This window comes from Phyllobates terribilis, unplaced genomic scaffold (assembly GCF_046119375.1).
Source record: "Phyllobates terribilis strain yellow unplaced genomic scaffold, ASM4611937v1 Scaffold_3__8_contigs__length_932513732, whole genome shotgun sequence".
In the NCBI taxonomy this organism is placed as follows: domain Eukaryota; kingdom Metazoa; phylum Chordata; class Amphibia; order Anura; family Dendrobatidae; genus Phyllobates; species Phyllobates terribilis.
In genome coordinates, this window is record NW_027362763.1 from 916,145,032 (window position 1) to 916,162,235 (window position 17,204).

The 17,204-nt window shown below is 44.6% G+C and overlaps 1 protein-coding gene across 4 annotated transcripts in view; it reads left to right on the forward strand.

Moving 5' to 3' along the window:
* KIF26B (kinesin family member 26B) overlaps nt 1-17,204 on the forward strand; it is a 607,348-nt gene that overhangs the window by 538,965 nt on the left and 51,179 nt on the right. The window lies entirely within an intron of this gene.

Here is a 17,204-nt window from a genome sequence, read left to right on the forward strand (position 1 = left end):
GTCTGAGGTAGAAGATAAGGCACGGTTTTGCATAAAACCAATAGGAAGCACCTAAATAGATGCATAACTTTTTACAAAGAAAGTCTGCCGCCTGCCATAGTCCACAGGGACCAATGTCTTTAGAAGTAGGGGTAAAACATATAAAACACAACAATTAAACTTTCAAACTGCAACAGCAGCCGGGGGCTGCTCAGTCCATGGGTTCCCGCCGAGGAAAGGGCTCATTCCTCCCGACAGAGGCTAGCCGGTCCTCCGCAGCGGAGCGCGCAGGGGCCTCGCTCTTGGACACTTTATGGATATCCAGGGCGTACCAGCCTCGCTCTCCACGGTGGCGGGTGAAAGTCACCATATCACCCGGGGTGAGGCTCTGGCCAGGGTGTCCCTTCTTGAGCTGGGGCTCGACGTCACGCCGGTTAAAGAAGACGTCCCGCTCCAGCCCGGGACTCCTTATGAAGCCCCATCCTGCCTCACGGTGGAAGCGGACCACCTGCCCTTCTTCACGGGGGCTTGCTTTGGACGCCTCCTTCTGGCGGGCCCGGGACTTGGCAGTTTTGGCCCGCACTTGAAGCTGCTCGCAGCGAAGCTCCCGTTCCTGCTGCTCCCGACTCAGCTGCTGGATTAGCTGGGAGCAATACTCGCTCCTCCTCTGAGCTTCCACTTGGGTCTCCCTGGGGAAGCCCATTAGGTCGCTCCCCTGGTTTTCCCAGGCCCACTCTTCTGCCGCCAGGCAGGTAACGGAGGGGGCCGGAAGCGGCATTAGGGGTTGCTGCAGCAGGCCCGAGTATGTGGACCAGTCCGGGTTGGGGCCCGTGGATCCCCATGCAGAACCGGGTTCCTCTGGACCGGGAGGTGAGAGACCACGGAGGTCTCCGGCGACGGCGGCGGTTTGGGACTCCTCGGAGAAGGCTTCCTCCCAGGATACCGCACCTGGGAACTGGCACTCGGACCACAGGTCCAGGAGGGGCTCGGCCTGATCCGCGGCCGGGGTAAGGGGTTCCGACTCACCCGATGCTAGGCAACAGGCACCCTCCAGGGACTCTCCTTCTGGGGCAGCCGCCTCCTGGGTCAAGGCCTCACTGTTTTGCCGCCGCTCCTCTCGCTTCCGCATAGCCGCCTCCATTTGCTTCCTGGCCAGGTTACCCGGTCCATAGCTAGGGACCGCAGGGGCTCCCAGGTAGGGAGGGGATCTGGCTCCGTCTCCGCTGGCATCCATCGTCACTGCTCGTGGTGACGATGCTGGAACTCGCACAACAATCGCTGCACCTCCTCGTCTCCTCCTCCTTTTGGGGCGGCTCCTGGGCTGCAGGCTGACGGACCCTCCCAGGGACATCCCATCCGGGGTGATGGACACTACCCCGTGGACAGTCTCTAATGGAAGGGGCGGTCTGCACTTTTGGCGCCATTGGGGAGCCAGACCCACGATGGGAGGTGCTGAGACGCTGTCCTTTCTGCACATTATGGCGTCCGTTCTTCTTGGGCAGGCACCATTTTAAGTGAAAAACGACAGTCTGTGGAAAAAGGCGCGCAGTACCCGGTAGCAATGGGCAATCTTCTCCGTTGCCGCGGGCACGAGATCCTGCCGACTACGCCAGTGATGTGACGCTCGCAGCCCTGCCCTGGGAAGATGGTGGGGGTACTCGGAATCGGGTCAGATGTTAGGGGGGATGCAGTCGTGGACCGGACCCGTCCCGTGCCCAGGGCCGTCACATTAAAAAAATGATGTTAGGGCATTCAGGCTTGAGTGGTTTTAACGACTACGCCACCTGCGGTGTCTGGTGATGAGGCACCAGCGCTGCTAGCAGTCCTCTGAGGCCGGGTGTTGTGGCAGCTTGCGATGGCATAACTCCCCACAGGCGGAGCTGTGCCTCAGGGCAGATGAGACAGGAGGATGGGGAGAGTAGTCCTGGGTCACTCAGGTGCTGTGTGGTGCAGTGTGGAAATAAAGAGTCCGGAGGCCATAGGGATAGTCTTCCAGGGTTTTTACTCACAGTTCTTTTAGCTCAGCCGCAAGGCTTCTCCCTGCTCCTCACGGATCACTGCGGCCCCCAGAGAAGAGGGCTCGGCGTACGCCGCTCCGTCCATGCTCCCTTGGATCCTTTTGCTTGTGGAGCTGTCACTAAGGCTCCCAACCTTCTCAAGCAAGGGAACTTGACCGGGGTAGAGACTCTGTTAACTCCTTCCTGCTCCTCGTGTCAAGGTCAGGGCACGAGGACCGTGTATCTTCAGCACACTGCAGGCTCCTACACAAGGCCACTGTCAGCTGCAAAGACCACAATCAAAGAACCTTGTGCTTAAGATGGCTGGCTATTATATATGAAACTATGTGTGTAACTAAAAGTCTGTTCTACCCTTCACCCACTACATGGTTCCCCTAACTTTTGGTTCCCCTCACTTGTGATCCTGCTGAGGCAGCACTATGGTGCATACTTGCCTCCCATAGGTCAGGAGTGTGTAGTGTTGAATGTAGATTCAGGGTCCTGACCAGTGCACCATGCTTACCTGGGTGAGGAGACACTACACCTGCTGACAGGCTGCAGTATCCCCCCTTGTGGCGACCGAACCCTCAGGGGCGCCACAGTCACACTATATAAATCCATGCAAACGGCATGGATTTATATAGTGTGACCTTAAAGAATGGTTAAAAATAAAAAAATAAATCTATACTTACCTTCTGATGGCCCCCGCAGTCTTGCTTCGCTCCTTCCTGGCTGCTGGCAGATCGCGGTACACTGGACTGAAGGACCTGCCGTCACATGACTATGACGTCAGCGCAGGTCCTTCAGTCCACCGCGATCTGCCGGCATGGGAGGACGAGCGCAGCGGGGGCCGTCAGAAGGTAAATATATTTATTTTTTATTATTTATTTTTTTTACAGGTTCTATGGTACCCAGGTCCGGAGGAGAGTCTCCTGTCCTCTAGACCCGGGTACCATCCGCACATTGAAACGCATGGAATGCGCATCTACATATGCGGTGATGCGTAATCCATGCGTTTCAATGCAAGTCAATGGCAGCGAAAACGCAGCACTTCCGCAAAATAATTGGTAGTGCTGCGTTTTTTTCCGCAATAATAACCCGCAGCGGAAATTTCCGCAGCATGTGCATAGCACATGCGGATTATCATTGGGGACCATGGCAGGCCTTCTACCATGCATTTTTTAAGCGTTTATGCAGCGTTTTTGCCTCTGCGGAAACGCTTAAAAAACGCATCGTGGGCACACAGCCTAACATTTCTTCGATATCACTTGCTTTTATTTGTGAAATAATTGGAAATTTGGCGAAAATTTTGAACATTTTGCAATTTTCAAAATTTGAATTTTTATGCCCTTAAATCACAAAATAGTTAATAAATAACATTTCCCACATGTCTCCTTTACATCAGCACAATTTTGGAACCAACATTTCTTTTTTTTTAGGAAGCTATAAGGGTTAAAAGTTAACCAGCGATTTCTAATTTTTCCACCAAATTTACAAAACCATTTTTTTAGGGACCACATCACATTTGAAGTGACTTTGAGGGGCCTTTATGATAGAAAATACCAAAAAGTGACACCATTCTTAAAACTGCACCCCTCAAGGTGCTCAAAACCACATTCAAGAAGTTTATTAACCCTTCAGGTGCTTCACAGGAATTTTTGGAATGGGGAAGAAAAAAATGAACATTTAACTTTTTTCACAAAAATGTTACTTTAGACCCAAATTTTTTTATTTTTGCAGGGGTAACAGGAAAAAATGGACCCCAAAATTTGTTGTGCAATTTCCCCTGAGCACGCAGATGCCCCATACGTGGGGAAAAAACACTGCTTGGGCGTATGGCAGGGCTCAGAAGGGAAGGAGCGCCATTTAACTTTTTGAATGTAAAATTTGCTTGAATAATTAGCGGACGCCATGTCGTGTTTGGAGAGCCCCTGATGTGCCTAAACAGTGGAAACCCCCCACAAGTGACACCATTTTGGAAACTAGACCCTTCAGGGAACTTATCTAGATGTGTGGTGAGCACCCTTAGCTCCCAGGTGCTTCACAGAAGTTTATAACATGGAGCCGTGAAAATAAAAAAAATCTAACTTTTTCCACAAAAATGATCTTTTAGCCCCAAATTTTTTATTTTCACAAGGGTAAGAGGGGAAAATGGAACCTAAAAACTGCTGTGTAATATCTCCTGAGTACTCCAATACCCCATATGTGGGGAAAATACACTGTTTGGGCGCATGTCAGGGTTCAGATGGGAAGGAGCACTCTGTGACTTTTTGAACGCAAAATTGGCTGGAATCAAGAGCGAACGTCATGTCGCATTTCAGGAGCCCCTGATGTGCCTAAATAGTGGAAACCCCCCACAATTGACTCTGTTTTGTAAACCATACCCCTCAAGGATTTTATCAAGGGGTATAGTGTACATTTTGAACCCAGAGGTACGACAGAATTTGATAACTTGATGATTAGGGCATCATATTGAATAAGTTGTCATTAGTCTTGAGTGCAAGTGTGCGCTACTTGAGTTTGCATCAGGTACTCGGGTATGCACCATGTTTCACGGATGCTCGAGTGACATGTTCAAGTCCCCACCCCCGCATGTTTCACGTTTGTTAGACACACAAAAAAAAACATGCGAGGATCGCTTGTGCATGGCAGGCGATCCCAGCAACGTTTTTTGCCCTAGCTCAACCCTAACCCTAGCTCAACCCAAACCCTATCACAACCCTAACCCTAGCCCAGCCCTAACCCTTAAGCCAACCCTAACACAAGCACAACCCTAACCCCAACCCTTATACAACCCTAGCCCTAGCACAACCCTAACCCTAGAGTTTATTTTTTACGCCGTTCTTCGTGTGGTATAAGTGATTAGACGACTTTATTCTTCGGGTCGGTGCGATTACAGCAATACCAGATTCATATCGGGTTTTTATGATTGACAGCTGTCACACACTAAAAGACGCTTTTTTTTGCAAAGACTAGTTTTTGCATCGCCATATTTTGAGAGCTATAATTTTTCCATATTTTGACCGACAGAGTCATGTGACGGCTTGTTTTTTGTGGGACAAGTTGGCGTTTTTATTGGTGCCATTTTCGGGCATGTGACATATTTTGGTCGCTTTCTTTTCTGATTTTTGGGGGGCAAAATAAACAAAAAACAATTCTGGAATTGTTTTTTGGTTTTTTTTTTTATGCCGCTCTGCGTGTGGTAAAATTGATAAGGCAGCTTTATTCTTTGGGTCAGTTTGCTTACAGCTGTACCACATTTATATATTTTTTCATGTTTTGGCGCTTTTACACAATAAAAACTATTTTCTAGAAAAAACTAATTTTTTTTATATCACTTTATTCTGAGAGCTATAACTTTTTTTTTTTTCGGATGATGGAGCTGTATTGCAGCTTGTTTTTTGCGGGACAAGATGGCGTTTTCAGCGGTACCATTTTTATTTACATTCGTCTTTTTGATCGCATGTTATTTCATTTTTTGTTTGGCGGTATGATGATAAAGCATTGTTTTTGCTTTGTTTTTTTTTTACCGTGTTCACTAAAGGGGTTAACTAGTGGGACACTTTTATAGGTCAGATCGTTCCGGACATGGTGATACCAAATATGTGTACTTTTATTCGTTTTTTTTTTTTTTCATAATAAATAAATATTGTGGGTACAATATATTTTTATTTTTTGGGGATTATTTTTTTAATTTTTTTTTATATTTTTAAAATTTTTTTTTTTTTTTTTTTCACTTTCCTACCCTTTTTTTTACTTTTACATATTGTTCCACTATGGGACTTTCACTTTTTGCAGCCTGATCGGCTGTATAGCATGGAGAGCAGCAGCTCCCTATGCTATGCAGCCTGTCAGCGCTACACACAGGGAGACATTACTTTGGTCATGCTCTGCGCATGGCCAAAGTAACGTTCTGCCTCCTGGTGACCCAAATGTCAGGACATTACTGGAGGCTGGAGAGGAGGTGAGTACCGGCTTACCTCCCCCTTTGCCCCCGCAATGCTGCGATCGACTTTGATCGCAGCATTGCGGGGGTTAATGTGCAGGGAGCGGTGCATAATGTTTCCGTCCATGCATCTATAGTACCTATAGAAATGACAGAGTGGAGTTGCTGTGTTCCGCTACCATCCGAGAACATTTGGCTGCCTTCAGCACTGGTATCAGCTGATCGCACTCCCACCGATCACATATTGATGGCCAATCCCAAGGTTAACCCTTTTGACAAAATATCTGTGTGCTGTAGATTTTCTTTCTTTTGGCACCTGGTGATGCTATTCCAGAAATATGCAACTCTCTGCATGTGTGTAGTGTTGATACTTTGCTGATTGCTTTATCTAAAAAATGGGCAGTAGTAAAGACAATGCAATACTATCTGTCAGTAATTTTCTAATTTATACCATGGTCTTTGAAAGCTGTCAGTTATGTATATACATTTTACTGGATATTTTAAGATCACAGACATTATGAGTAGCTGCAAAACTTTTTCTTACAGTTCTTCAGAGCAATGAAAACATTTACTTGTTTATTTCTAAACCAGCGCTGCAACAGTCCTCTGAGGCCGGTGTTCAGGCAGCTTAGTTGGTGCGGCTCCCCACTGGTGGAACGGGGCTTCAGGGCAGCGTATTAGAAGGGATGCCTAATAGAGCGTTGGCGGATGCAGAGCCGCGGAAGAAATAACAGACAGAGGCAGTATTTGAAGTCATCCAAGTCTTTACTCATGGTAGTGCTTTCTCAGCTCAGAGCTTCTCTCTGCTGTCACACGGCGAGCTGCGGTTGCCAGGGTGGGGTTCAGCACACTCCAGGTTGTTCAGGAGCGCTCTAAAGTGTTCCTCTCCTGGTGGACTTCTCTTGCCTTGTGTCCCCCACTGTGTCCCGTACGGGTACTGCGATGTCTTTGATGGGTAGCGTGTAGCTCCCGGACTGACTGGGTGCCCTTCTTGGTTACTAGTGGTGAGAACGTGGCGTAAGGCCGGGTCCCTCTGGATGAACTCAGATTAGGGAATACAGGTGGCGACTCCGCTCCGTCCGTATCCCCCTGGGATCCACATAAGCCTCCGGACTTTTCTGACAGAGACGTGAAGTGCAAAGTCAGATATTCGGGGACCAGTACCCCCTCTTGCGGCAGGGTCTCTCTGGCAGGGCCAGAATGAGGTATGCAGGTGGCGACTCCGCTCCGTCCGCACCCCCTGAGATCCTTTCGCCTGTGGAGCCTAACTCCTCTGCTCCCCTCCTGGGCCTTCTTGGTTGGACTCTGACCGGGGACAGAGCCGGTTTTAACTCTGCCCCAATCCCCCGTCTCGAGGCCTGAGACCGGGAACCGTGGACCCTGAGCCGGCAGCAGCTTTGCACTGGCTAGCCTTCACAAAGACCCACGACTAAAGACCCGGTTATTAAAATAGCCTCCAATTATATATGATTCTATTAAGTGCTAAAGTAAAGTGCTTCCTCACCCTCACTCACTACTTGGTTCCACCTAGCTTTGGTTCCCCTCAACTCCTCCATTCAGGCCCGGGGCGGCACTATGGTGCTTTAGGCCCCCTTCAGAACTGGAGTGGTGTAGTGTTGAGTGTGTGGTTGGGGTCCTGTGTGGTGCTCTATACTTACCTTGGAGAGGAGATACCACACCTCGTTCTGAGGTGCAGTACCCCTGTGGCGACTGAACCCTCAGGGGCGCCACAAAAGGATCCCTGATGCGCGGATAAAGCCTTGGAGTTCACATGTAGGAAAAATGTAGAAATCCAGCAAAGGGGTCCTTAAAATAACATTTTTATTGAAGATCCATTAAAAATCCAATGTGGAATAGTAAACACATTTCTGACACACCGTTCTTAATTGCAATGCAGAGAAAGTGCATTTCTACAATACTTTAGAAGTGACAGTGGCTTTGGTTATTGTCATGACATACATGGTTTAATTGAGGAATTGGGAATTCCAATTTATCGACTGTTAATCGATAGCTCAAAACGGAGCTTAAAGTGAGTCCGCCTATACAATGGCAATTTATTTGGTGCAGTCTCAATTGGCTGTTCAGTTTCTCTTTGTGAAGAATAAGGAGACATAAAGAGAGTCATTGAGTTGTTGCAATATCACAAGCACAATTGGATCATCTGTGTTGACCTTAAAATGGTTGTTGGTTAACAACGCGGATACACCTTGTTTTCCAAGCATGTGTGACAGAAGAGCTTGTGAGATTCATTGGGTGGAGAGGAATTGACTTCCAAGATCTGACCTCAAACCTGGTGATCCAAACATCTACAGGAGCCACTTGTTGACAGAAAGAACATATTTCCACCTCTGCATGGGAAACTGGGTCTTATGCAGCAGTTTGTTAAAGCTTTGCCAACTAAAGGAGACTGTTTCAAGTACCGCATTTTGGCATTTCCTAGCCTGTCAGTTGAAAAAATAAAGGCCAGTGTTAGGCGTCGGTCTGGTGCTGGATTTGAAATGTGTCCAGGACCTTCTGAGTTCTCCCATTTCAGTCTAGGCAGGGCTGATGCTGCTCAGCATCACCATCAGCCCCAACACCTAGCTGGTCTGCAAGCACTGTTTGTCTCCCAGGTAGTTGTGCCTAGCAATGTTAAGCCTGGGTTGTAGAGGCAGACAGGGCTTGTGGAATCTAAGTCCAAGATGCGCCGCATGGCGAACCGTGACATAGCGGACCGTGATTGGTGGTTCTGGAACCAGCTGATCCGGTGACCTGGCACCGCCTGATTGGTCACGGGTGTCGTCACCAATGGTGCGACAGTGGGGCAGCGCTTAATCTTTAAAAGGCCCGCCCACAAACATGGCGGCATGCTCAGATCATTTGAGCTAGCTGTTTGTGGTGTGCACGCTTTCTCTGGGCTCCTTTAAGAGCCTTAGCTTTAGTTAGGCAGGTCAGATTAAGTAGGCAGGTAGCTTCACCTTGCAGACTGGTTCTGACCAGGGGGTTCGCCTTACACCCCTAGCCGCCTGTGAGTTAAATAGAGCGGGTTGGCTCAGTCCGGTAGTCGCCGGCTGAGTGCTCGAATACCCGGCGGGAATCTCACACGCGCGCTAGAGCCATCTCCTATAGCGTAGCGCCTGTACCGAAGACAGGGCTACTGCTCCTAGTCCGGTCACACGTCTCCCTACGGTTCTTGGAGATTGTGTGAACCGCTTTAGCGCCAATCCCCATAGCGTAGCACCTGTATCAAAGACAGGGCTATTGCTGTTCCCACGGTCGCACATCTCCCTGCGGTTCTTGGAGATTGTGCGAACCATCTTACCCTTCCGTGTGCCTTAACACGAAGGGCTAAGATTATTGTTAGGTGCGTCGTCGGTCGCTCTCCCTCCGTGCAGTTTACGGAGATAGGGCGTACCGCTTTACCCGTTCTTGTGTGAAGAAACACGGAAGGGTTTTACATTTAAGTTGTCGCTTGCCTTTCCACCCGGAAAGTGTTCGGCAGCAGTCTTCCAGGCTGCATTGCGGACCCTGGGGTCGGTTGCGTTCCATTAAAATAAAGTTGTCTGCAACCGCCCTCCTAACAGCCGGTGTTTTCGATGATCCACAGATTCGGCAGCTCATCAAAGAAGAACATTTCATCGGGAAAACGTCAGAACGCCAACAGAATGCTTGGTTATCATTCAAAGATCTTATCAAGGAATTTCTTGGAAATAAACAAGCAAACAATTACACCAAAATTGGCCAGAAACTCTTGGAGAGCTACAAAATGCTTGGTTGCAACATGAGCACTAAGGTGCATTTTCTTCATAGCCATCTTGCTAACTTCTCTGAAAACCTTGGTACAGTCAGTGATGAGCAAGGTGAACAATTCTGCCAAATTTAAAGGTTATGGAGGGACGGTATCAGGGTAGATGGGATGTACATATGATGACTGACTATTGTTGGCGAGATTGTTCTCAGATTGAACATTCCAGGAAAAGCTATAAGCGTAAATTTATAGCTTAACTGCTACCTAACTTTACTACTTGCACACAATTTAACTTCTAGTAACAATATATCCTTTGTATGAGCTTAATAGCTTTAAATAACAATTACATTAAGGTTATTTTTTGTATTATTTTCCATTGTATGTACATTTTGTATGGTTTTGAAGCCAAAGGGAGGGTATCCTGTAGCTTAAAAAGTTGTTGTGATCTAGAAAATCTGATCTGAAGTCACTTTTGGATTCAGAAGTCAAAGGTTAGTCAAAAAAAAGTGTCAGATCTAATGTAATACAACACAGGGCAATAGCCGCGGGCGAGGCACTCATCTTCTCCGGTCACACCCCGGCGCGCTACATGAAAAAGTGGGTCCTGGCTAGGTGTTGATGTTAGTGTCGTGCAGGCCATACGCCCGTGCAGGCCGCCTCTAGCAGATGGTGTTGGCTGGCCAGGAGCACAAATTCCACAGATTAATAAAGGAGACCTCCTATCAAACATGGGGACTTTACTAAACTTGATAAGGATTATGTACAAGGGATAGCAGGTCCACTAGTCCCATGCTCTCAGTCCTCTTGAGGTCCATTACCTTCGGCACTAGCAAGCTCTCGGGTTTCTCGTGACTCGGCATCTTATTCGATAATGACTTCTGAAAAGTGTCTCAATCTCGTCAGTAACTCTCTTTAGGATCTCGCTATTCCTCGCTCTAGTCTTCTAGCTGTGGATCACCCCTTGGCAGCCCTGCACATTTGTGGGCCAAACTCTATCTCACTCTATCAAGGAAGCACAGTTCTGTCCCTACCATTTTTTAAGTATGTCATTAGGTTTTTGCTATATAATCTGACAGCAGCATGAGGTAGAGACAGTGACACCGATTCCTGCAATGTCTCACTTAGATTACTGGTTGCAGCAATTATGATAGAATCACAGTTTTCTCTGTTGCAGATTTAACTAAGCTCAGACTACTGTAACCCCACCCACACCATTCATTAGCCGCTTTCTGTGTACATTGTATAGTGGCAGAAAACTGAATCAGTGCTGAGGTGTGGTTGGACTAGGAGGCAAGAGGCAACTTGTCCTGTAGTAATAATCTCCTGTTGATACAATGTAAAAACCTCATGCCATCTGTGAAACACAGTGGTGGTAGTATCATGGTTTGGGTCTGTTTTGCTTTATCTAGACCCATACAGCTTGTCATCACTGATGGAGCAATTAATTCTGAAATTTATCTGCAAAAACTAAAGGAAATTGTCAGGACATCTGTCTATGAACTGAATTTCAAGGGAATGCTGGTCATGCAAAAGCATACGTTATTCTGTAAATAAATGATTACAGAAGACTAAAGTCAAAGCGTTGGAATGGCCAAGGCAAAATCCTGACTTTAATCCTTTAGGAATGTTGTAGAAATACCTGAAGAGAGCAGATTATGGCAGAAGAGCCACCAACATAGCTCCAAGTTGAAGCTGTTTTTTTAATAGGGAGGAATGAGTTTAAATTCCTCCATGCTGATGTGTAGAACCATTTAAATGCCGTTATTACTGCACAAGGGCATACAATATACTGAAAGTACAAGTTCACACACTTTTGCCACTCACATACAGGATAATTTTTCTCATTTGTAAGTGACAAATCTAACATTTTTGACTCAAGTGTTATATTTGGTTCCCTTTTTCTACTTTTAGAACATATGTGGAAATCTGATGTAGTTTTAGGTAAAACATATACAAAAATACTGAAAATTCTGAAAGATTTACAAACTTTCAAGCACCATTGAAAGTTACAAGCTGACTTAGACAAACTTAGTGTTTGGGCATCAACTTGGCTGATGTAGTTCAAGGTGGAAAAATGTAAAGTTATGCATTTGGGTACTAATAGTATGAAAGCGGCACCATATGTTGTAGGAGGAGTAAAACTAGGAGTCACTGGTAGAGAAAGGATCTTAGTGTACTTCTAAATCACGGATGAAATGACAGCATGCAATGTCAATCAGTGGCTTCTAAAACAAGAAGAGTATTGTCATTATTAAAAGAGGCATGGACTCACGGGGCAAACTCCAAAGCACACGACAACTGAACACAAAGCTGTCTCAATACACACATCAGTGTTTAAGTAGATCTTAAAAGGCATTGAGTTGAAGTCTCTGAAGCTCATCAGGCAACTCATGAAACCTGATGTGGAGCACAGCAAAGGGTGGCAGCTTGGGGGACCAAGACAGGTGCGTAAAAGAGACGAGTTAGAAAAAGTACAAAGAAGAAGATCATAGTTATACTGAAAGATTAAAATAGTTACATACAGTATATTTAGTCTTGAGACGAAACATCTAATGAGAATATGATTAACTTGTACAAGTACATAAATGGCCCATACAAAAAAATATGGTCAAAACCTGTTTCGTGTAAAACTTCCTTATAGGACAAGAAAAAAGGTTCAATCTCTAGAGGACATTGGCACTCTTTACCTATTCTATTTGTGTAAATGTGTAAAATTCTTGTTCTGAATATTTGTCTAGTTAATCAACACTCAGGATTAGAAGGGAAACACTTGTTATTTTCGAGCAGACTGTATCACGCATTATGGTTGTACCTATACCCCATTACCTTTAACCTTTCCCATGCCTTGATTTAGCTTGATGTCTTTGTCCTTTCTAGCTGTACTAAATATGTAGCTATGTAACATACAAAGGAAACAGGTGGCTATTTATGGGAAAGCAGTCTATGCTGTTTATATAGGGTCATTGACCAACACTTGTAATTGATTTGTGTGAAAATATGGGGGTAAGGAGGGTTTGCCTTTATATACTCTGTAGCTAATATTGTATTGTGTAGCCAAAATTGTACCCCCATTGTAACCTTTCTTATGTTCATCTTTTTTATATTCTATTATAATTTAAATACAGGGTGGGCCATTTATATGGATACACCTAAATTAAATGGGAATGGTTGGTGATATCAACTTCCTGTTTGTGGCTCATTAGTATATGGGAGGGGGGAAACTTTTTCGTATCTTCACAGCATAGACAATTGCCTTCAGATGACCCCAAAGATAAAAGTCTAAGGGGGTCAGAGTGGGAGACCTTGGTTGCCATTCAACTGGCCCACGACGACCAATCCACTTTCCAGGAAACAGTTCATGTAGGAATGCTCAGACCTGACACCCATAATTTGGTGGTGCACCATCTTGTTGGAAAAACTCAGGGAACGTGCCATCTTCAGTGCATAAAGAGGGCAACACGTCATCATGTAGCAATTTCAGATATCCAGTGGCATTGAGGTTTCCATTGATGAAGAATGGCCCCACTATCTTTGTACCCCATATACCACTCCATACCATCAAGATACGAGATGTGCAGCATCTGAAACAACGGATACTGGAAGCCTGTGCTAGCATTTCTTCTGTGGTGTTGCTATCAGTGTGTCAAGAGTGGGAGAAGAGGATTGCATTGACAATCCAACACAATGGGCAGCACTTTAGCACATTTTATAAGTGGTCATAAACTTGTAAAAAACTCATGAAAGAATAACGTTATGTTAAAACCAAGCACACCATTGTTTTTCTCATGAAACTCTCAATAAGTTTGATGTGTCACATGACCCTCTTCCCATTGAAAAAAATAAAATTGGATCCAAAATGGCCGACTTCAAAATGGCCACCATGGTCACCACCCATCTGGAAAAGTTTCCACCCTTCCATATACTAATGTGCCACAAACAGGAAGTTGATATCACCAACCATTCCCATTTAATATAAGTGTATCCATATAAATGGCCCACCCTGTAGTATTGAGCCAATAACAAATTGTTATCAATTCTAGCCATTGTAAAAGTAGACATTTTGGTGTTAAAGGGATGCATAATCATTTCTGAAGTGCTGACTTGCAAGAATCCATGACTGTACTTGTCTAATTAACATTGTGATATTAAAATTAATATGAATTCAATTTTTGTGAGAAACAAAGAGAGATAACAAGAAGTCATACGTCCTGCATTTAGTATCTAAATAGCTATAGAGATACTGATAAATGTAATTAATGGCTGTATAATAGAACGTCCCTAGAGGATTTAGAGGAAAATGTATATTAATTGCGCACCATCCCTTATCAGGAATACGGGCGTAAATGTAGTATAGAATGACAGATAACATTTTGTATCAAGTCGCAATTGTGTGCATATCTTTTATTCCGAGACCGATATACTCTGGAGACAGCTATTTTGTCTGATAAGCGGTAAGGTATTCCTCTTTTCACTGTTAAAGAAACTAGTTTCTTACCTTATGAATGTGAGAAATGCGTCCCGAATAGTAAGACTGCTTTTCTCCTGTACCTAATTGTAGGCTACACACTTGTTCATTCTTAAAATGTTTTTATCTAAAATTCAAATATCTGAGGCCATGTAGCAAGAAAATAATTTTACTGGCTGGACAGTGATGAGTACTGTGCATTCATTCTTTCCCCCAATTAATATGGCCAAATTCATCTTGTATTAAAAAAAAGAAACACAGAGGCCAGAATAAACAATGGCAGTCTCTTCCTACTGACAGTCTGAGGACTTGTTCACATATGTCTTGATTTTTTGGATGGAAAACCCACATTGGAATGTAGTAACTTCAAAGCGTATGAGATTTCAACAAATGTCATCCATAGGCTGTGGGTAATTTCCACATAGACCAGAGGTTGCAGTGGTCACAAGGGGTAAGACAACATTGCAATAGGCCAGGTTATACAGATACTGACAAAGGAACAACTGGGACTCGACTTGTGAAATGCTCATTTTAGTATCAGGCATAAAAACTTTTAAAAACAAATATAGCTGTTTTGACATGGATTTTCATAGTTAGTACCCCAGCCTCAACAAACCTAAGATATCCTTTTAATAATGTTTTTGTTTTGTGAATTCTGGTTCAGCTGTTTGTACTAAAGCAGTTTTCCCACAAATATACAGTCCTGCTCATCGTTATTGGCACCGATGAAGTTTAAGTACATAATGTGGAATATCTCCTGAAAAAAAATGAATCAAGTGAAACAGTTTTTTTGATAGAGCACTCGTGTTAAATACAAAAGAGCAAATGATAAACAATAATTTAAAACAAAAACCAATGGGAGGGAAAAATAGAAAAACCTAAAGCTTGCTGTGACACTGATATTGGCACTAGAGATGAGCGGTGTTCAACTCGAACTGTTCGTCAATCTCAAATTCGAGCTTTTTTTGGCGGTGTTCGAGTCGTTCGACGAACTCGAACAATTTGCAAAAAATTCGGCTGTTCGAGGTTATGTTCGATAACTGTTCGTGCACCAAAAGCGTAACTGGATTTTTTCACAGTAATACTGTTAATTAGTGATGAGCGAGCATGCTCGCCACTGCTCGGTACTCGCCCGAGCATCTCAGTACTCGAGATGCTTGGAGCTCGCCGAGTACTTTCGAGATGCTCGGGCGGGAGCTCGGATCCCCGTCCTGCATGTCTGGCGCTATTTAGAGCACCAATCATGGAGGGATTGTCTGCCACTCACTGTAATGACACAGCCATGGTGGTTGTGGCATTACAGTGGTTGCCCAAATCGATGGGAACAGTGCTCACAGTGAAACATGAAAAGCCGGCAATTCAGCTGCAGCATACACCGGTACCGACTATTTAGAACAGAAAGAATAGAACATCACACATAGATTACATAGATAGAAACATGTCAGTCACATATATAATTAGTACAGTGACAGTGTTGGTTACTGTACTTGTCATTTAGTGTTAAAATAAAGGATTTATTAAAAAAAAAATTGGCGTGGGGTTCCCCATAATTTTAGTCTCTAGCAGAGGTTAAGCAGACGGCTGGGACAGATGTTTGAAGCCTGGGAAGAGGGTAATACCCACGGAGCTTCCCAGGCTACTAATATCAGCCCCCAGCTGAATACCTAGCCTTTACTAGCTATTAAAATGGGGGACCCCCCCCAAAAAATGACGTGGGGTCCCCCCTATTTTAATAGCTAGCAAAAGCTAGGCAACACCCATAATAAAGTCCTTTAATTGAAATAAAGACACAATTCTTTAATGTTCTAAATTAAACTCTACTTACCGTCACGCCCATTCCAGCTGAAGCCAATGTCTTCTGCAATAAAAGTAAAATAATAAACCAACCTCATCCTTACCTTTCCATGGTTCCCAGGACGGCTCCAGCTCTGCTACATTGACATGACAGGCTGGAGCGCAGCAGAACGCTTCCATCCAACTTGCCATGCCGCAGACACTGAGAAGCTGCTCAGTGAAGCTCCTCAGTGTCTCGCTGTGACGGCATCCAGATGAGCCGAGTTCATGTCCAATGAACTCAGCTCACCTCATGCACGTCACTGACAGCGTGGGAGAATAATACTGCACATGCGGTGCCGGCAAATGACGGCACCGCTTGAGCAGGAGAATTTTCCCATGCTGGGACGGAATTGAGATGGCAGGCTGGATGGTAGCAGAATGCTGCCATCCAGCTTGTCATCCTTCAGAGATATTGCCTGCGCTCCGCAGTGTCTCTGAAGGATGGCATGCTGGATGGCAGCGTTCTGCTACCATCCAGCCTGAAGTCACATACACCTTTCTCCTGTATATTATTTTAGTTAAAAGTTCAATTAAGAAGAAACAATATTAATGTACTGAAAATCCAATATTATAACATAGAAAAGTAATTTTCATTCTAACTTTCAATCTGTCAAAACTAATTAGGTCACTAAAAAGCCAAAGTATTAACAATTGCTTCCTAGACACATTTTCTGCATAAAATCAAATAGTCACAAGATTGATCTAATTCCATAAATTCCATATAGACTCCTGGCAAAGCATTGTTAAAACGCGCGTCGGGTGTTCGGCAGGTGAGACTCATTTTGTCCACATTATTATGTGCACTGTTTGTAAATTATTCATTGTATGGGACTACAATATCGTTGGCACCTCTGTTATCTTGTTTACCCTGCTCTATTGGGTTAATCATGAATTCACCCTTTAACTGCACTTATGGTCTTTATGTCACTTAGATTTTCGGAGCAATTTATTACTCAATATTTATTGACTCTGTGACAAACATAAAGGGTTATGAGTTGCATATAAGTTTTTTTTGCCTTGGTGTCCTTCTGTTTTGCTTTGATTCTTGGGGTAATCTTTTTCCCACTGGCTCACCTACCATTGTTGTCCATGTTTGTTATGTAGGCTATATATTCCCTCATTTTTAACAGATTATTTATTAAAGATTTTTTGATTACTTTTTATTTATCTAGTCCTTGTACATTTTATTTTTTTATTTTGTATTTGATTTGCATTTTCTCTTGGGACACTTATCCCTAGTCTGGGTTACAACCC